The sequence below is a fragment of the Dermacentor albipictus genome, chromosome 1 (assembly GCF_038994185.2).
Source record: "Dermacentor albipictus isolate Rhodes 1998 colony chromosome 1, USDA_Dalb.pri_finalv2, whole genome shotgun sequence".
In the NCBI taxonomy this organism is placed as follows: domain Eukaryota; kingdom Metazoa; phylum Arthropoda; class Arachnida; order Ixodida; family Ixodidae; genus Dermacentor; species Dermacentor albipictus.
The window spans coordinates 461858487-461879932 of NC_091821.1; the positions used below are offsets into that span (position 1 = coordinate 461858487).

Genomic DNA, 21446 nt, shown 5'->3' on the forward strand with positions numbered 1-21446 from the left:
CTCTTTACCATTAAACTGGAATCAATAGCCAACTAAGCAAAACAGTCTTAAATAAATATCCAATATGTAGCCTGCAGCTGCATATGCATGACACTGCAATGCCACTCAGAACCATAATGAGACCCCAAAATATTATGTAACTCATGTAGAAGGTTAATTCACCACCGCACAAGTCTCTTATAATATGTCAAAAGATTCATAAGTTCCACCTATTTCCCTGTTCTAAAAGACTTAACTTACGACTTAACATTCTAAGCAAGTAAGCTACACATAACAAATAAGAGAGGCTGCACTTATGTATAAAGGAGACCCATATAAGGAAGTGCAATAAAAACAATATTCCAACTTAGATTACATTACCTATGCATTATGCTATGCTTGCTGAAAACAACTGGTTGGCAATTGATAATCCAGTCTAATAGTAAAAACAGCTGTCTTACCTTATGGTACTCTTGTTGGCACTTTTTCCCACACAATTTGTGCATGTTAGCGTGAGATGAAAATTGATCTGAAAAACACATTAAAAAGTTGTGCATCAATTTTATTCTGTCATACAACATGCAACAGTGTATAAAAATCTCATAACTGACAAAATTACAAAAATAAATACAGCAACACTTATACTGATCATTTATTTATGTTGAGAAACATACTTTTGCAAGACTAAGTAAAATAGCTGACACAGACAATTTCACAGGTCGAAATAACCGCTAATACAAAACTTTCCATAATGCAAACACGTTGACAAAATAAGTAGCACAGGCAGCTGTATTTTGTTACGGCAAAGATAGCGCATGAATGATGAGGACAAGAGAGGAAGCAGAACACATAAACAAACTATACCCAGCTGCATGCACGCAGCTGTAACAATACTCATAGTGCACAAAGATCCAAAAGAAACAAAGAGGAAGATGTGAGGAAGGCTTCTTTTACTCATCACAAGTCATCCTGTAAGAGCACATTATGCACTGGCTGTAATCTATCCTCAGGACATACATGAATAAGTTACTTTAGGTGCCACATCTATAAATCACTCATACAATGTTCTTGTGATTTTCCTTATTCCAATCTTTAGCTTAGCAAGCATGACTGAGTTACGTAAAGCCTCCCTACGGCTTGGCACATATACACAAAGAAGTGTTTCTATAAACACTGGAAGTCACGGACGGATGACTGACACATACCTCTTTTATTTGTTTTGTCTTTGTCATTATGATTACCTACCACAGTAGTCTTTTGTAGAGTGAAACACATCCAAATAACACAATGTGGGCAACCAAGTGTGAATACCTGTTCTCGATTTCTACCTTTCTCTGGTGTCCCGCTAAGGTAACAATGGTGCGAAGGATTGTCTTCCCAACGTATGCATTCCCATACAACAGGAGCAGATGATAAGCCACATTAATGGTGCATGAAATAAAGCATCTGTGCTTGACTTTCCACTGCCGTTCCAATCTGGAGTGACCTTGTTTTTTTGCTTTGTATACACTAGTACAGGTGCTACGTAGTCCCCTTGGCACCCAGAGCAATTCTCACACCACAGCAGGATGTCAATTTTTTTTTAAATTCTAAGCAGAACTCTCGTTATGGGGGACAATTGCGAACTTATATTTTTGCTTTGTATCTTAATTATGTTGTTGACCTTTAAATTTAGCCACTTTACTACTTTTCTGCAGACAGGCCATTGCACCAATGCTAGGTTTTGAAAACACCAGAGCAGGGTAGAAAGCAAGAACAGATATTTATAATTTGGGTGCCCTCTCTGCATTGCATGGATATGTTTCAATGCACGATAAGACTACTTGGTAGCTAAACATATAAAAGTTAAGAGAATTAAGCTCAAAGCCTACCAAATTAGTAACTGGGAACTGGGAATTTCATATGTAAATTAAATTTCCTGATTCCCAGTGATGAAACAGTTTTGAGAATATGTGCGAAGGCAACCAAGTCACTCATGCTCACAAAGGAAACAAAATAAAAACAAGCAAGATTACAAGAACTTCGAACTTGCAACCCAAAGTAAGACACCTGACATGACTGATTTATGTATTTACTGAGCATAAATTACAGCTAGCGCATAATCTGCTTGAACAAGATGACAAACAATGAGTTACTGTTGCTTTCTCTCTGGGGCATTTGGCTCTTCTGAACACATGCACATTGTATGGCACAGCTGCGTGGATGTAGCTGGGCATAGTTATGAGTCAGCATCACTTTGTTATTATGGTCCTTCACTATTATTGTTATGATTTATATTTGGCAAGCAGCCTAACTATCGGGTTGATCAGCTGTATTTTAAACAAAACATACTGACAGATTTCCGTTTCTAGCTAACATAAGGAGGCGGGTACATCCTTTCAGATTTCAAGAAACAGCTGTGCAACAGAAAGTCTACAATGACCAGTACCTTTATTATTAAGTGCCATGTACTAGATCTTTCTGCAATGAATACCTCTATTACCAAAAATTGTAGTCTGAAAAACTAATTGGAAAATATTTACAAGTGACAGATACTAGAACTGCATTACAATTGCAAATTTTTTCGTAAACAATATCACAATAATTGAAGTTTTATTAATTTCAGCAAAATGGCTGACATCCTATTATTGAGGCTAGTCAGTGCTGAAGGTATTGTTAGTTTGTAGGAGTCCTCAGACTGACAGCTCTGAAATATTTATCGCCATACTTGGTGGAACATGCTTTGCTGTTGCAGATATTACTTAGCCACAAAACATTTTGTAAGCCTTATGGGACAATTCTGTGTGGAAGATAAACCTATCTGATCATGTCTTTTTGGGTTGTGTATCTCGGAACTGGTGCTAGTCTGAGTTCTTACAAACTAGACGTTATTGAGTACTGTAATTATAATGCCTGCCACTGCTATAAATTTCTGTTAGCGAAAATTGTCGCATTGTCATGAAGCAGATATGTTCAATTTTTAGCGGCAGTCACTGCTGAAACACTCAGTACAAAGCACAAAACAAAGATATGGAGTCAAAATATAAATGTCGAACAAAGTTATAGTCAATTCCTCATTTCACAGAACTGTCTTTTTTTCTGTTAGTTTGCCAATACCAATTGCACATCCACAAACATTTTAGTATTGCACTTCTGGTAAATGCAGGAAATTTCAGTGTTTAACAGAAGCCCTTGGGAAGACAGCCCAGAGTCGCTTTAACAAAAAGACTTGCATTCAATCTGCGTTTCTCTGTTGTAGGTCACTATAGCAAGGGGCATGTTTTGCTGATTGAATATTACTCGAAACAGTCTTATTATTCGTACTAGAGGCTTTGAAAGAGAGCAAATTGTAGAGTTCTTCATGCAGATTTCATATATGTCATTAGTATTTCTTTAGCTGCTTCTTGAGTTATGTCCCACACAATGGGAAAATACACTGATCTTTGCGGGCACTTTCTTGTGTACTAAATTTTCACAAAAAGCAGTGTGCTGTAGCTACCTCAGCTCTTCGTAGACTACAAAGTACCGATATCTATTCAAACAGCATGTAAAGTTACTAGAAGTATGCAAGATTAGTAGGCAGGCAGAGAGGCCTGCCTACTAATCTTGCATACTTCTCATGCTATTGTGAAAAAAAGCTATTGAATATACTTCAAAAACATTTTCTCACAATAGCATGAGAATAACCTTATGCACTTATAGTTGTCCTATACTAATGAAATTTGGCATACGTACTCTTCAAGATATGCAGAATGCTCATATCTAATTGAAATTGCAATCTGTAAAATTATTTAATGTGGCCTAATATATTCTTGCATAGTTCCAGTAATTGTACAAGCCGTTTGGATAGGTATCACCACTTTGCAGTATACGAATAGCTAAATAAGATACAGCATGAAGCTATTTCTGAAAACTTTATACACAGGAAAGTGCCCCCCAAAATATTTTGCCACTGTGTAGGACATAACTAAAAAACAGCAGCTACACAAAAATAAATGACAATTCAAATCTAATAAAACACTTTATGAATGACAGTATATTCAAATCTCTAGTACAAATATATAAAAAAGTTGTTTCGAGGAGTTAATAAGTGGGTGTCAGTGTATTCTACCAAAGTGTTAGAAAATGCCTTCAGGCATACCATGGGGAGCTTTATAAATAGCACACGCACGCATCTGCCTAAAAAGCCCCATGCCCTGCTTGAATTCATTAGTCATTTTTGCATTCTGTTGTATGTCGCCATTTGCATCCCTTAACATAGAGTGCACAAAACCAAAAACAGCCTATTACCGTATTTACTCGCATAATGATTGCACTCGCGTAATGATCGCACCCCTAAATTTTGTCGTTTTAATTCGATTTTTTTTATTTCCCATGTAATGATTTCACCCCGAACTTGCCGCAGCGATGTGTCACGTGCCAAATCTAGCTAATAATGATCGCGCTTACCATCTGTCGACTGCTATGCGAACGACTCTTCAAGACAAACCAAGCAGTCTGCACGCAAAAAACTTTCTTAAGCAGATGCCCCATTTCATTGCTTTCATCACTTTCCGCACTTCTACGACAAAAAAAAGCTACAACCAAACTTTCCTTTATTATGTGTAGGCTTTATAATGGTTGTGGTCAATAAAAACAACAAAAAAAGGCGTCTTTCGATTCTTCTCATCTGCACTTGTGGGCACGCAACAAATCGCGAGCGGCAATGATAGCAGCCACGTTTACACTGATAGGTTAGAAGTGTACCCTATTCATTCGCCGACGTTTGTAACGCAGCTAAGATATTCACCCACCCTTAGCGGAAACGTGCCACGTTAGGATAGTGGTGAAGACAAATGCCGCAGTTTCCGCAGCATGTGTTCCTATGTCACTGGCAGCTAAGTGCGCCCATCTGTTTCTGTCCCCTCAAAGTGGGCATGGCTATGTTATTGCCGCAAACTTGCAAATATTATTCATTACTAATATGGAAGAAACTGCTTGAATGCACTGTAATGTACTCACGAGAAGAAAAATGCATTCGGCGCGTTCGGCTTGCTCTGCCGGCCACCATTTTTTTTCGTGTCCTGCACTACATACAGCAGCAGCCGCCTATTTGTTGACCTGTTGTCATCCCGTAGTAAATGCCAGATAATATATTTTTTTCTTTTTGCGGGAAAATTAACCAGTGTAATGACCGCACCCCTGAATTTGAGTCAATTTTTTTGCAAAAAAGTGTGATCATTATGCGAGTAAATAGGGTAACACACGGAATTTTTAGCCTGTAAAGGGGTTGTATACAAATGGGGCAGCCCACTCTAGTGTGACAATAAACAAATATTTGTACTCACAATATTGAAACCAGTCATAACATATATCCTCACAAATTTGGAAATGAATAACCAAAGAACCTTGCTGATTGTCTCATTAGTGTCCTAAACAAGATCTTTTGATGTTTATAATTTCTAGTTTAATTCACTTTCTCTAGTAAATGGACTTTGACCTAGACTACTCAGAGTAGGAGACTAACCCAGACCTGGAAGCCAATATTTAAATCTGAAATAAAGACATTCATCCCACGACCCCGTCACTGCTATGTCATCAGAAGCGTGCATCCATGGACTGTAAAATAATTTTTACATGATCTGTACTGTTACTCTTGCACTAATAAATTAGGAAATGCACTTGCTATTTAAAGCACTGCTGTAAACCTTTGTGTTTGAGAAATGAAATACTCAAAAGTGTAACACAACCAATGTGTGCATATAACCTACGATGCCTTTGACATTCGTCAGTGTGACAAATGGGCACCGAGAAATGCAAAGGGCATCATAGCTTTCTTGTTTGAAACCTTGTGTGCGAGTATATTACTGGTATCTTTGCAGTGAAAGGAAGTCACATTATTATCAGACTTATGAGGGGAACTTATGTTTCTCTAGTTTAATATTTTCTTTTTTGTGCTCCTATATTCTTGACTTTTCCAAGAATAATGGGTGTTTGAAATAAGTACTCTATATTGCTCTTAAATTTTTCCTGCACAAGAGCTCATGTTAGGTTACATTTCTTGAACACTTTGCAGTGCTGTAGATAATCAAAAGAAAGAAAAAAATGCTGTAAGTTTGCATTTTAGCCTTCTGTATAACAAGTATGAATCTATCAATTACGTACACAAGTACAAAAGAACTACGAAAAACTGGGCATAAAGACATACATTATAGTAATAGCAGGAATCGATGGTGAGAATTCTAATAGAAAGGAACCATTAAAAACTAGGCACTAAAGACACATATTAATTATAATAACACAAGTATTTGCTAAGAATTTGAAGAGACAAATAGAATGTCTCTTCAAATCACTCCACCCTAACATTCATCCATGGTTTGATGAGTGACCACAGTTGGTGATGCTGTTTGCATAAGTTGCAGCTGAGGTGCAGCTGTGAAATAGGCGGAACATGTAGAGAGGTCACCAAAGGTTGCACGCTGGTCGCACAGCAGGTTGCCTTGATCTCCGGACTCACTCGACACTCATGTGTTGAGCCTGGTTATACGCCGTTTGCAAGAGGCCTGGCCCGTGTGTGGTACGGCTTTGGTAAAATTTCGAGGCAACCTGAAAAACACAGATCGATATCTATAAGCACCACAATATTCTTCACCATAGGGCAAACCTGAAGTTTACCATGGGCACATAGCAGATAATGAAAACAGACACAAGCCACCAGACTTCAGGTATAAAGATGTGCAAAAGTGTAAATGAGTGTTAAGAGCTGTTTATAGGATGGAATGTTTCATTTTGTCTTTTGTAGATGAATAATAGTATCTTAACATAAAGTCAAGTGTACTTGGAACTCCCTAAAAAAATTTAAATTATGGGGTTTTACTTGCTAAAACCACTTTCTTATCATGAGGCACGCCGTAGTGGAGGACTTCGGAAAGTTCGACCACCTGGGGTTCTTTAACACTTTCGTGACCGCACCTATTCCCGTCGACAGTATGTTCTCGGTGGTACAAGTTCGAATTTTGGTGCCTCTCCAAGCGCTTAGGACAGCTAGCGCCATCGAACAGGTTAAAGAGAGACTATTTTATCAGGTTCAGATTTGTGTTTCTCTTTTCCACCGTGTAGGGATTTTTAAAGCGCCTGCATGGTCGGGGTGACGAGCACTCGTTGTTTTCGAGATGGCATTTACGTCGTGCGCATCCGCTCCATGGAAACGGTGAGTTTCGACGGATTCCGACGCATCTGGGCTCGAATTTGTGGATGATCACAGCACCACAAACTCGGAAGACGACTTCAATTCGTCGGACTTCAGTACAGACGACGACAGTGCAGCAAACTGCCATGGAACATTGACAGGTATCCGCCGGTGAGTTTTGCTTTCTTCTCGGACCATGTTATCGCATCGTAAGGATTTCCGCCGTGTTCTAAGGGTTACAGTTCCTATCTGCAGGGTGTCAATGTCATTCAGACAGGACCATTTGCCGGCGGCCACGCAGAGAGTGGAGTTTTGTATATGAAGACCGCCGGAAGTGGACCTTGGTATCGCGCTCCGGAGTGCTGCGCGGCGGTTCGTAAGAGCCGTCAATTTCTTGTTGTTTTTCGCCGCCGAAATCATCAGGGATATATGCAACAACACAAATAAGTATGCGTGGATGCATATTTTCGAGAAGCCCACGTACAGCGAGAGATAGATCGCGGAAGGAAGTCACTCAAGAGGAGATGCTCAAGTTCATCGGACTTCTCGTATACATGGGAATCGTGCAAGTCCCATGCTTGCATTGTTATTGGAGCACATGCAGATTATTCTCCGGGCTTCTTCTGCCTACAGTGATGCCAAGGAAATGGTTCAAGGCATTGCTTTCCTTCCTGAGGGTGTCTGATCCAGGGAAGACGACCGTCGCATCCCATGGCAAGCTTCACCGCATATCCTCTCTGCTTCAGCACATCAACGATTCTTCCACGTTATTTTTTCAACCGCGTCAGAACCTATCCGTCGGGGAGAAAATGGTGAAATCAAAAGGTCGGTCTGGAATTCGCCAGTGCATGAGGGATAAAGTGTTACAAATTATGGGTTTTGGCAGATTCAGAAACGGGGTACACTGTTCAGTTCAGCGTCTACACGGGAAAGCGCGAAGAGCCTAGCGTGCAAGGTTTGGCATTCGATGTTGTGACGCGGCTGTGCAAAAATTATCTTGATCAGGGTTGCATCATTTCTTTGGGCAATTCCTACACTTCCACATCTTTGTTTGTTCATTTACTGGAGCGCAAGACACTTCCATGTGGGATAATGTGGAAAGATCGGCGTGGCTTTCTAAGTAAACTCAAAGGCACACAGTGGGAAAAGAAAGCGAAAAGAGAAGGCAGAGTTCGATGGCGGCGGGAGCAGGATGTTTTGTACTTGCAATGGAAAGACAGGCGGGTTGTGAATATGTCTACCGCGCAGACAGCGAATAAACTCGTCCTTACAAAGCGAAGAAAGAAAGTTGGGAGTATGAGGACAGAAGTGTCCGTGAAGAAGCCGGTGCTGATCAAGAAATACAATGTGGGCATGCTTGGAGCGGATAAATCTGACCAGCTGATCGGATCCTACAACATTCTTATGAAGTCCGTGCGTTGGTGGAAGACACTGTTTTTCCACTGTATCGATATAGCTGTAGTAAATAGCTTTATGATGTTTGACGAGCATCATCAGCAGCATCCAGAAGTCCCAGAATTATCGCGAAGTTTGCACTTCAACCAGTTTGCCTTCAGGTTAGACTAATCGACCAGCTGCTGGGATATGATGAGCCACATTTTGTGGACCCCCCAGTTGAGCCTGTTGTTCCCTCTCGGAGCGCACCTTAGGTTCAAAAGTGTAAACTGTGCTATGAAGAAAGAAAAGTTGCGCAGAAAACAAATCTGCGAAACGTGCAGCTAACCTCTGTTTCACTTCATCGAGAAACTGCTTCGCACGGTGGCACGATAGACGACACTAGGTCTAATGTTTTCTAGAGTACCTGAAGAACTTTTGTAGATACAGAGCTAATATTTGCAGGCTGATTTCATATGGCCCTTTTGTTGAAAATGTATATTTCGATTTTTGTAAATATTTTTTTTGTGCTAAGCAGCATTGATGTTTTTATCGATCTTTCTCATTTTTGTTGCAATTTTTTCGTTTTGCTTAATTTTTTCGTACTATTATTAATTAAAATGTTGTTTGAAATTAATACCGTTAGAAAGATAATTTCTTCTTCTACAATTTGATATCATACACTTCAACATGAATCATTTCCTGTGGCAGGAAAAAAAATAATTACCAGACTACCCTAAAACTACCGATTTTCCCGCAGTCACGAAAGTGTTAATGTGCACCTAAATCTAAGTACACGGGTGTTTTCGCATTTCGCCCCTCTCGAAATGCGGCCGCCGTGGCCGGGGTTCAATCCTGCGGCCTCGTGCTCAGCAGCCCAACACCATAGCCACTGAGCAACCACGGAGGGCATGGCCCTCCCTATTTGTGTAAGTAGGCAATTCCATGCGAGCTGTACCGACCTGGCACACGACCACTTGAAATTTTTTTTGAAGAACTGGAGGCCCTTCAATATAGCACAAATGTTAATTTCAAAAAATACTTAACTTAAAAAGTTTTTTTACTGGCGCAAGCACTAAGTGAGATTTTGTGTAATGCACCAATCTATGCATCATAAAAGGCATAGCAGAAAAATTGGTTCCTTCATTAAAGGGGCCAAATTTTTCGGGACTATAAAAAGAGGCCTTACACCAAAAATTGAACTGCTTATTAGCCACTGCTCAGTTTATTATGGGTCATTAAACATGGACAAAATGGCCAATTAACATTATTTTCATGAATCTGGCTTACAGCAAAAGCTGCAAATTTATGTAATCCACATATTTAGGAGTTGTGCTGCATGCAAAAACTGGTTTCAGGAACATAAATTATACAGCAGTGCACAGAGATGCGGATGAACTAGCAAAAAAAAGTCAGTTTTGGTGTGTTTATCGGCATACTTACTATTGAGGCAGTCCTAGTAAATTTATGCCCAATACCATATATGAGTGTACACCGTATTCTTTTTAGATTGCTAAAGCTTTATCAAAGCAGTTTTTTGTTAAGCAAGAAAAAAAATGTACAAGTGGTCTCCTACTGGTTTCAAAATTTGCAGCGCGTTTCGTCTAATCCACAGAGCCTTTTGGCGGCTAAGGCAAACTGCATGGACTTGAGCATTCCTGCACCGATAGCAGGGAGTCTAAACTGCTTTGAAGTTAACTCTTTCATTGCTGAGTGGCTACAAGCCACTTCACTCAAAAAGTTGCCACTTAATCACATGTATTTACATTAATCTTTCTGTTGGCTTCCAGCCTGCTTGGCATCATCACGAAGGCTGCCAACTCCCTAGTGGACGTAGTCAGGACATGGTGGTGGCAGGACGCAGCGGCAGGAGCCGCCAAAGGCTTCAAACTCCCTAGTGGACGTAGTCAGGACACAGTGGTGGTAGGATGCAGGGGCGGGAGCCACCAGAGTGTACCTGCAGCAAATTTGCACAAATGCTCTTAGTCCTACCATGTCACAATTTACAAGAAAAATTAAGCAGTCTGTGGAACATGGATACCAATACAAATAAATGTAAACAGTTAGGTCCCACAACACAACTAGAACATTGACAAAGAAGAAATGGTACTTATGCTTATGAAAATCCAAGCAATGAAAAAAAAGAGAATGTGCATCCGATTTGTGCACGGAAGCTCAGTGGAAACCTGAGCTCATACCATCAAGTGATCTGCTAGTCAACTGCAAGCCTCTTAAAATGTCATTGTATATTTTTTACACACACTATGTTAAGCTGCATTAAAACAAGTTCAGCATCTCTAAATATAAGTAATCACGAAGCAATTCAATTAATGAATTCCAGTGGTCGATAATGCAACAAAGTGCACGCTCTGATGAAGCTGGCCAAACTGGGTAGTGACAAGTAACAGCGTGGTTCTCTACATCTTGTTTTTCTGGCTTTCGCTGTAGCATTAAAATACACAAGAAATATCACATTCCTGACATTTAACCCTGCCAATTTTTATTCCATAATGCATAATACTTCAGCAAGAGCAATAATGCTGTCTTTTAATCATAAATAGTGATAGAACAAGAAATTTTACTGGAGCTAATATTTTGACAAGAAAACTTATCTCCTTCTCTTTGTCGAAACATTGGCTCCAGCGATGCTCCTTGTTCTACGGCTCTTCATCATTTCAAGTCTCTGTCTTCCTGTGTACCTCTGTACTTTCAATGTTGTATCAATGAAATTGTAATAACGGAGAATTAGTAAATGTAGCTGATGAAGAACTTGGGCTTGTTGGTAGACAATGACAGAGTAACGGCGCAACATAGAGATACGGACAAAGGAGGCTCATGTGTGCCGTCTCCTCCAGCTATGTCTCTCCTTTGGACAATTACTCTATCTCGATGTAAAAGTATTACCCTTTGCACAATAATGCTGAAATGAATAAAGGCCAGGAAAGTGGACACAAAAATTACAACAAATAGCATCTTATGCTAATGAGATATGCGAAAGTCCCTGCTACGATCTGTCTCACCAATAACGTGCTGGATAAGATGGCGTCTTCTTCTGGATGTTGGCATTTCTTGAATACCTAAAATAAAGTACATTTCAAAATTACAAAAATACACAGAACAGCCGTAGCAGAGGAGATAACGCATTGTTTAGTAAAAGAAAGTAAACTAATCTCTGATGCAGTGCAGACGAAATTTCCTTTATTAAATTAGCAGAATAATACATCACACTTCATTTCATTTAATGCTGTGAGCGTTTCTTGGTACAACAAAGAAAGGTATTTCTGCATGAAAACAGTAAAATAATCATAGCCTTCTACTTTTACAAAATACGCGACAGCGACTAAGCCAACTACAGCAGTATATACTTAAAATTGTTATATGCACATTACAATAGCCAAGACAGGAGAAACTTGGGTTTATATGTAGCTCACCAAGAGGTACCACCTTGGAATCGATTCATTTCTGCTTGCCAAATATCTGCACTAACATAAGACTACAAATAAAAAGACCCTCGTTTTCATAAAATACCGGACTCAAAATAGAAAATCCAGTAGGAATACCACAAATTCTGTGCATAACACAGCCAGGTTTTGTGCGCCTAGTAGGATTTACTATATAAAGGTTGCAGCAAATTCATGCTTTTAAATATTTACCACCATGAAAATAAAGATTACATAAAAAATAATAACATTATACATCGGCTTAGATTGTCAGCTAACGTGTTTTGTGTTTTCTACTTACAGCCAAATGCACATAAAATTTGTTCTGTTTCAGCGCTTTTAAAGCGCTGTGTCTGTTCGCTTGTGCATGCAGCCGCTTTACCGCTCTTAAGATATCTGTGCTGCCACATCGCCTGACACTGCCATACAGCGTTGTAGCGCTTTTATTATTCGCGGTAATATACCTAAAGCGCTAGTAAATCTTCAGAATACACAAGCTGTCTTTTCGACTACCTGTCTTCGCCAGCGAAAGTTACACTGGTACTAGTATTGTATCTACACTTCAAGTTACACAGGACAGTACTTGATATTCTACGGATCTTTCGATGCGACAGGCCACTCGTCACCGGAGTCGTTAAGAACGGTGTTTCTCCTGGCAGTACAGCTTTGCAATAATTTCAGATGCTCTCCTGAGGCTTCCGTCTGCCAGTAGTATTTTCGCATACATACGCGCACGCATGCCCAAGAAACGTCTGTGAACTGCCAAGAGAAACGTGGCGCAAAATGTAGCCATACCGGAAGGACCGAGTCCGCGCCGTTTGTAAACTCGGAACAAAAGCTGATATGCTTACCTGAGACGTTAAGAGAAATATGGCACAGGTCACAGGTCCCCGCTGGTAGTGGTTCGTATGCATCTGGTCGTCTCTGTCCGTTGCGATCTCCCATATCACAATGAAAGATGCAGTGCAAACCGCAGCACTTCGGACGCTTCCGGCGAGCGCACTTGCTCGATGTCGGCAAAGACGAAATCGGCGAAACGCTGCTGCTGGCGGCGGTCCCCTCGTCGCAATCACACAGCACGGACAGAAGCTCCCACCGTAACTTGTCGCAACGCTTGGTTGCAGTCATCCCTAGCGCAGCGATTTCAGAACCACTCAACGACAATGTATACTCGTGCGTGATGCAGCGCAACTTTAAAATGGCGTCATGCTATTGACGGCTTCGGCTTTGGATCATTTTGTAGCTGCACAACTGAGCAGAACAGTTGCGCTAGTTTCGGTTTTGTTTACTCGCGTTGAAATAAAAACTGTTTTGCTCACTGATAATTTTACGTCACTTAAGTAATGTTCACGAATGAAACAGCCATGAATTTAATACGCGTGTTGAAATACCCGCTACGTTCACTTGGCAGAAGCAAAATTTGCTCGTCCGAGCGTGGTTGCGTTTGAAATATCTATCGGTGGGCTGTCGGAGCATGCTCGAAGTGTGAAGACGCGGCGTAATTGTCCTTAATTTCCTTAGATATAACGGTGCGGCTGCCCTTGATTTCCGTCTAGTGCAGTTTGCTCTGATGTGAGGTAGAACTACAAAGCCGCCCATGTTGCTGAATGATCTAGTGCACCTGAAGCTGCCAGAACTCTGGCATTTCCTCCACAAGTTCTTGCGACTGTGTGCCGCGATCACCAAATGCGAGCGTAGTCATTTGGCGGAGATTTAGCAGCACATTTTCTAGAACTATCGTTCACCGCTCTCTCACGACATGGAGAAGCAGTGTGGTTGGTCCTTGGTAAAAATTTCTATTTATTGCGAATTTTGCGATAGCAATTATATGGACACAACCGTCAAAATATATCTGTCGGTGTTACCGTGAGCTTTCGTATAAAGTCAAGTGCGATAAGATCCTATCCCGCGCCGTTGGCTGTGCGCGTTAAAGGAAGTGTTCGAGGCTGAGCCGGGCTCGATGGGCGCCCCAAGTATCTATAGGAGGTCACGTGATAAAACGCGCGCAAGCCGGGAGAGGGATGCGGGATGCGCTAGTTTAGCGCGCTTCTCCTCCTCTAGCCGTTGCTCTAGCCCGGTCTTGCGCCACCCTCGCTCTGTCTTGGTGATAATTTCCGATGGACGCAAAGCTGGGGGGGAGGGGGGGGGGGGGGCGCTCAGATAACGCAATTTTGCGGAGACGCTTTGACGGAAGAGGCAGCAGAAGCGTTCTGTCCGCTCTGTTCGCGCCCTTCGTCAAGCCAACGCTGTGACAGCGAGTGTTCGCCGTCATTGAGTGAGATCTGTTGTATGCACGTACGCGCGTGACCCAGTGCTTCCTAATTTAAGGAGTAAGCGAATGTTTACTGCAGTTTATTCAGCCGATGCAACAACGAACATTGGTTCCAGCAGTAGTTCGTGCAGTGGTTCAGGCAGCATTGGGGCGAAACTGCCGTATTTTTGTTTTTATATTTCTAGGGGGTTCCAAAGCAGTGTTGCGTACGTTAATATTTGTTTGTGGCCGCGGAACGCAACGCACAGTAGCCCAGTGGCTTTGGTGTTGCGCTGCTGAGCTCGAGGTGACGGGTCCAATCACAACCGCGGCAGTCGCATTCCAACGGGGGCAGAATGCGAAAACGCGCGTATACCGTGCATTCCGTACACGTTAAATAACCCGAGCTGCTGAAAATAAATCTGCAGCTTTCCATTACCGTGCGCCTCATAACAAGATATTGATTTTGGAACCTAAACCTTCGAAATTTAGTTTAAGTCGCGGGATTACATTTACAATCGACACTGTTGACTGCACCTACTGAACTTATCTCTTTGCTGTGCTCTCTTTAGTAGCCAATACTTTTTTTTAGATTTACTTATGGTCAGAACCAGTGTGACAAATCCAAGTCTTCCTTATCATAGGAATCCAGCTATGGCTTAAGCGTGTGAGGTATCAACAAACATGGTCAAGAAAAATCAATATATAGAGTTCGAAGTAATTGCAGAACATGACAAGGATGAAAGAATGATACACGGCGGCATTACAACCAGGACAGGAACCCGAGGGCCTGCCTAAAACAGAAGAGTTTATCTGGTATTTCTTCTCCTGCATTAAATCTTTCTCTCGCCAGACTCATCTCGAATATCAGAGGAATGGCGATCTTCCATGACTCTTAGCGTGCTATTGAGAGTCAAACGACCCATGCGGGAATGTTGACTCTTCTTTTTGACTCTACTCGCGCAAAAGTGGGTCTTCGGAAGAAAAAAGAGAGTCAAGTTGCTGTGACTCACTTTTTACTCTCTTTTTTCTTAGAGTGCAGTCGTCCACAGGCGTCTTCAGGAAAATGTGGAAGTGGGTATCTTGTAATCTGTGGGTGGGTTGCCATATCTGCTTCAAGGAGACCCGGCAGGACTGCTCGAGGCACCCATTGGACGCGTATGAGGATATTTGTAGTGGCAGCAAGACGGTGAATACTATCTGACAATAGAGTGGACCGAGATACCCTACGTATGTCGTGGATGGCTTGAGTCGAGTCTGTGCGAATGATGATTTGAGAATATCGAGCATTTTGAACAGTAGGTAGCAACGCGGCCAAGCCATCTCGTATGGCTGCAAGCTCGGCAAGGTAGGCCGGTGGTGCAGGATCGGCAACATACGAGCATGTTTGGCCTGCCTCTGGTATCAATGGACACACGAGAGCTGTGTGAATCATATGGTGCCATTAACACTGGCATCAGTGTATGCTACAAGAGTCGCATCGTCTTGATTGTCATCGGCGCGATGAAGGCGGGAAACATGCGCATTCGCCTGACGAGGAACCGGGCTATACAGACGACCAAGAGGCTTATCGTCACTTAATTGTACGCTTTTCCACGGAGCTACATCGGGTCTCGTAGATGCTGGATTGTCTATTTCGTGTCCCATGTACCGGGCCAGTGAAGCAGCCGAGCCGAAATATGATGGCTTTAGGACACGCGAGCATCGACGTTGGTGTACGAGTTCGTCAATAGTGTTGAGTTGGGACTCAGCCTGTAGGGTTGGCAACAGAGTGAGACGTGGTAGTCCTGTTATGGCCCGCATAGCTTCGTTATTAATGGCCTCAAGGCGAGTCCATTGTGCCTTCTTGAGATGATGAAACTGGGCTCTGTAAATGAGTCGTGGTTGCAATACAGAACGGACAAGAAGGTGAGCCATGTTGGTGCTCGCTCCGCCAGATTTCTTCGCAATCCGACGTATCAACTGTATCGTTTCTGCGGCCTGTTGCTTTGCATTCTTGACCCATGGTCCCGCAGATCCGGAGGAATCTATTTCAAGGCCGAGTACACGGAGAGTTGAAGCCTCGTGTAATGGTTGCTGATCCAGAGTTAACTGAAGAGGCCGGAGTGCCAGTAGACGGCGTCCATACTTGTTCGCTACGGACATGTACGTCGTCTTGTCCTTGGAAATGTCAAGGCCTATCTGAGCACACCAGCTGAGACGTTCGTTTTCAAACTTCTTCGCACTCGTCTTCACGGAGCGTTTCGGTCTAACAGCCGCCTTTTGTCCGCTCCCGCGGCGCTGGGTTTCGATATTGCCTGGATTTACCATTGAAATTCAATTATAAAATATCGCGAATAAAGTGCGAAATTGAAGGTTTAAAAAGTAAGGATGCTATAAAATGTGACCGCCTTTGAATTCGCCAATTACACAACTGCCCCTAAGGTACTAATATAATAGTTAATACAGTATCAGTAATTAGTCTTCTGAAGATCACGTTATTAGCGGCATAATGGGCCGGTCTTGCTTAGGAACTCCCCTGAACAAGCACGCCACGTTCGTTGAGTTTATAGCCGTTTTATAAACAAATCTGCCTTGTCTGAAAAAACACCCCGTACATTTCTTCTTCAGGTAAGTATAAAAGAGCCAGTGCATTTCTCCAAAAGCGTGCGCATTGATTTCTAATACTACAGGTTTTCCAGCTCAATTTAATCCAAGCACCAGTCAATTTAATCGGAGTGCCAGTCAATGTAATCTACGCGCCAGTCAATTTAATCGAAGCGCCGGTGATTTTAATCCGAGCGCCACTCAATTTAATCTAAACGGCAGCCGAAATAATCCAAACGCCAGTGAATTTATTCCAAGCACAACGGAATTCAAGAACATTTGGTATTCAAGACTTCTGAAAATTTGCGAACATATTATGAGTTAACACCCACAACATGAAAGAGCGGGGTGGTAAACCAGTAGCTATCCTGCCACGGGACTAACGACAACTTTTGGAGGTTTTGAAGCGAAAAGCTTCACTACGCTAGTCAACCCCGCGCATCGCGCGAGCCGGCGTATGTCGGAATTGGCTCCGTAAGCGTGTTCGGAGTCGAATCGGCTCCACAAGCGTGTTTGGAGTCGGCGCAGGTGGCCACTGCCACGCGCTACGCGTCATCGTTTGACGTTCGCCGCAAGCGCGTGTGTGTCGCAGAGACTTGCCAGAGAATAAGCGTACGCATTCAACATGGAAGGAGAAGAGAGTGATACTACCGATACAGAGAGCTGTGTTTATGGCTGTACAGAAATCGCAAGACAATGTGCCCAACAATTATGAATAAAGAAGTTTAATAATCCTGCGTAACCTATGGTATATATCATTGATAAGCAATTTGCATAACCACACAAGGCACACGTATAGCATAACCATAAGCTAACCAAAGCATATCCATAAGTGAAACCGTAAGCATACCCAATGGCTAAATCATAAACCATAACCATAAGCGGAACCGTAAGCATATCCATAAGTTAAAACATAAGCATATCGATAAGTTAAACCGTAAGCATATCCAAGGCCAAATCATAAAGCATAACCATAAGCTAAACCATAAGCATCACCGAACCTTTTCGCTTCGAGATATCCAGGCATAATCTTAGCTAAGCCCCAGTTAATTTTTTTTTATTTTCTACTTCGTTATGCGAGCGACACAGAAGATGAAAATTCTCCAAAATAATTGAGAGGAAACGTCAGCATGAGTACGTCGAGTTAATGGTACACATGCGATTTGGTCCTGGCTATCATACGAAACAATAAAGGTTGATTCGATGATAATCACTAGGCTCTCGCCGGGAGGCTTCGGTCGCTAGCGAATACGATTCACTATTCTACTGCGATATCGACAGCCTCCAATCAAAGACCTTGTCATCAGTGCCGCTAAAACAGTCATGAATACCATTTAATTGCATAACTGATATGGTCGAGTCACTAGTGATCACAACTCAAATACCATGCGCAGTGGCCGAGGATGCCGTCAGGACCCAAGAACTCCTGGCCGTCACCTAGGCGGGGCCTTTGGCCCTCCCCACCAACTCGCAGGGCACACAATAAAGTTCTTTCCTCCTCCTCTGACCGAAACACGCTCCGAGTATAAGATGATACGAAGTTACAGTGTTTACGTAATCGAAGAAAGCCAGCGCGAAGCAGCGTTCCTCTTCTCAGATGTCTCAGTAGTTATTCTATAACCGTGCTCTCAACATTTTTTTATCAATATTTAATTACGTTATTATCAATTATATTGCAAACATGTACTTGGATGTGGGCTACATATAGAGAAATGTAGTTGCAGTAATAGTAATAGTAGCAGCAAAAAAAGAAAAATGGTGTGAACACCAACGCTTTGGTGTCAGTCAGCATAAATGCCTTATTGGTAGAGCGCAACAATATCACGAGAAGGATTTCGCTTGATTTTTTCTTTCTGTTTATTGCCAGAGGGAAACAAGTGATGCCGAAAGCAACATCATCCAACATGTCTGACACTTCTTTTTTAAATCTTATATTCCCGCATAAGAACAGCAAATAATTTTAATTCGAAAGGCCAGGAAGAATATACATATAACGGCTTTGTAATACCGTAAGAAAGTCACTACATTATATGAGCAACAAAATGTTGCATCACGCTCTCAAGCTTCATAATGAGTCTTGCCGGGCAGTATTACCAGTTTCGGTAATGTACGTGACTGCTGCTCGGGAAACCGCGTTATTAAACTTATTAAGAGCTAAATTCAATTATTTAGAGAAGCGAGTCACGACAGAATACCTAATGGCTCCTCCTGTTATATTCAAAACAGACTATTTGACCGCAGTGTAGTGCCAATCGCGCAACATGCTGTACTATTTGGCCTATAATGCGCAAAAAATAAATAAACTCTCGATTGTAGTTCGGTCTCCATATTATAGTACCCATAGGGGATGAATTATGTTTTGTTTGAATATAATGGGCAAGAGTGCCCGTCGCGGTTACTTAGTGGCTATGGTGTTGTGCTGCTAAGCGCGAGGTCGCAGCATCGAATCCCGGCCACGGCGACCGCGTTTCGATGGGGACGAAATGCGGAAGCACCCGCGTATTTAGAGTTAGGTGCACGTAAAAGAACCTCAAGGGGTCGAAATTATTCCGGTGGCCGCCACTACGGCGTGCCTCATAATAAGACCTTGGTTCTGGCACGTGAAACCCCAAATTTTTTCTTTTATGTGTAAGGGTTTCTGCATTGCAGTGATTGCATTAGTCAGAGCTCTGCAGGAAAAAAGGTTGAATATTCCTGCTTCGTAATAATTTTACGAACTTTTTACCTACATGTGCGATGGGCTCAAAAGCCACCGAAGTCTCCTAAAAAAAAGAAAAGGAGTGCGTGCAATTTTGAAATTTCGTCTCTTTAATAAAATATTACTTATTAATATTGCCGTATTGAGTGGCAGTGCTTTGTAGCAACGACTAACCAGAATTCATTGCGTTTATCGGGCGACCTGTTGCTGAGTAATAGTGAAATAAAAATGTTAGTTTTATTTTCGTTGGCGAAAATTATCGTTCCCGTTTGCAGATATAAAGTGACGACGCAAGATGCGGTTTTGATAAATTGTTCTTTACAACTAAGGATTCTTTTTCTTAATATGCAATATATAGATATCAAAGTGTAAAGGAACTCTAACATACGACGTCGAATTCATTTCTTTTTCATTTACTAGTTAAGCTGTCTTCCCCGATTCTGATAGAACATGTCACAAAGGCACAGGAGTACACCATAAGTTATAAAGGACGACAACGCACCGTCAGATGCTGCCAGATCGTATTTAAAAAACTACTGGAGAGGAAGAAAGATCTGTTAAATTTACATAAGAGACTTACTTTTAATCCCGGAAGCTGCAAGACTTGACTGATGATCCCGTAAGTCTGAACACACATGGTGCGTTTCACTTCGCTTATCTGCTGAGCGAAGATGCTGTGCACAATGCGATGAGGATCGATACTTGCGGTACTAAGCAAAGCACAGTTTTGTGCTACGATTACTGTAGATAATATGGCGCTGCAGTGGCACCCTCGCTGAAACGATGACTAGTAGACTTATTTGTCTACAATTTGGTCTATACTTCACTAACATAGCACACTTTACATTAATGTTCATTGAGCTTAATCTGTCTTGCGTGTACTCATTATAAATACTGCCGTGTTTAACGTCCCGGATCTGCACACGGATTTGTGAGGGGTGCCATAGCGGGCAACTCCGGATTACTTTTGACAACCTGGGGTTACTTCACGTGCACGAAAAGCACTGTGCACAGGCGCTCTTTTTTTATTTATTTCACTCTTCCTTTGTTGAAACGCTGCCGCTGTGGTCTGATATGAAAACCACCGCGATATCACGCACAGCAGGCTATAGCCATTTGGCTCCCGTGGTGGCTGCTGTTTTATGACTGCGTTCGTTTCGTGGCAATTAATAAATTGCGTCCGTGTGCGCGTCTTGTCCAGCGAGCCAGCGTCTCTGATAATTCCAGTGAGCAAAGAAATCGCGATACTCTGAGGTGTAGCTTTTGCTGAATGTATAGGCGAAACACGGAGAACAGCTCTAACAATTTCGACGAGTACTTTGATAGCAGATTAACGAGGCAAGTGAAAGCGCTTTCTACATCCTTGTCTTTTATTCCCGCTAATAATCTGTTGCCATGGGTTACCTAGTGGCCCCAACCAGCACTTTGAGTCGATTCTGGTATTTTAACCAATTCTTTTTCGTTGTAGTATTTCAAAAACAACACTTTAAGTAAGCCCCTTAGATTTTCGCTGACCTGTAATCAAACAATCGTATACTTGGTGCTTTTCCGCGTTTCAGTTTGCCAAGCTTCCCGCGAGTCTCGACCACGGCGAATCGCTACCTGTATAGAATAGGGGCAGAGTGCGCTGGACAGTACGTGCTTTGGGTCCCGAACGAGTATCATTCGTCGGTTAGTAGTGGTAACATGGATAACAGTAGTAACATAAGTAACGGCTAGTAGTGGCAACACAGGTAGCAGACAACGCGGCATTACTTCTGTATAGAGCCAGTTTGAAGCCTCACTTGCTTGTCTGTGGCACCATCGCGTTCTTCCGATCTGGCCACGGGCTTACCATCGCCGATATGCGCTCGGAGGTCAGAGCATCACGTCAGTGGCGCGTGGTGCATGTCGGTATGTAAATTAGCGTGAAAGACCCTTAGCAGTAGCAGAACCGCGATGATTATTCTCCCGAAAGATCTTAATTGAGAC

The 21446-nt window shown here is 42.2% G+C and overlaps 1 protein-coding gene and 1 long non-coding RNA gene across 16 annotated transcripts in view; one reads left to right on the forward strand and one right to left on the reverse strand.

The window, feature by feature from the left end:
• Positions 1–21446, forward strand: part of LOC135902791 (coiled-coil domain-containing protein AGAP005037-like) — a 583363-nt gene that overhangs the window by 171189 nt on the left and 390728 nt on the right. The gene's annotated exons all lie outside the window — the stretch shown is intronic.
• On the reverse strand, positions 521–13080 carry LOC139054801 (uncharacterized). Its single transcript, XR_011511513.1, has 4 exons — positions 12792–13080; positions 11521–11577; positions 10267–10457; positions 521–6543 (listed from the first exon to the last, which is right to left on the reverse strand). It is a non-coding gene; the product is annotated as an uncharacterized lncRNA (long non-coding RNA).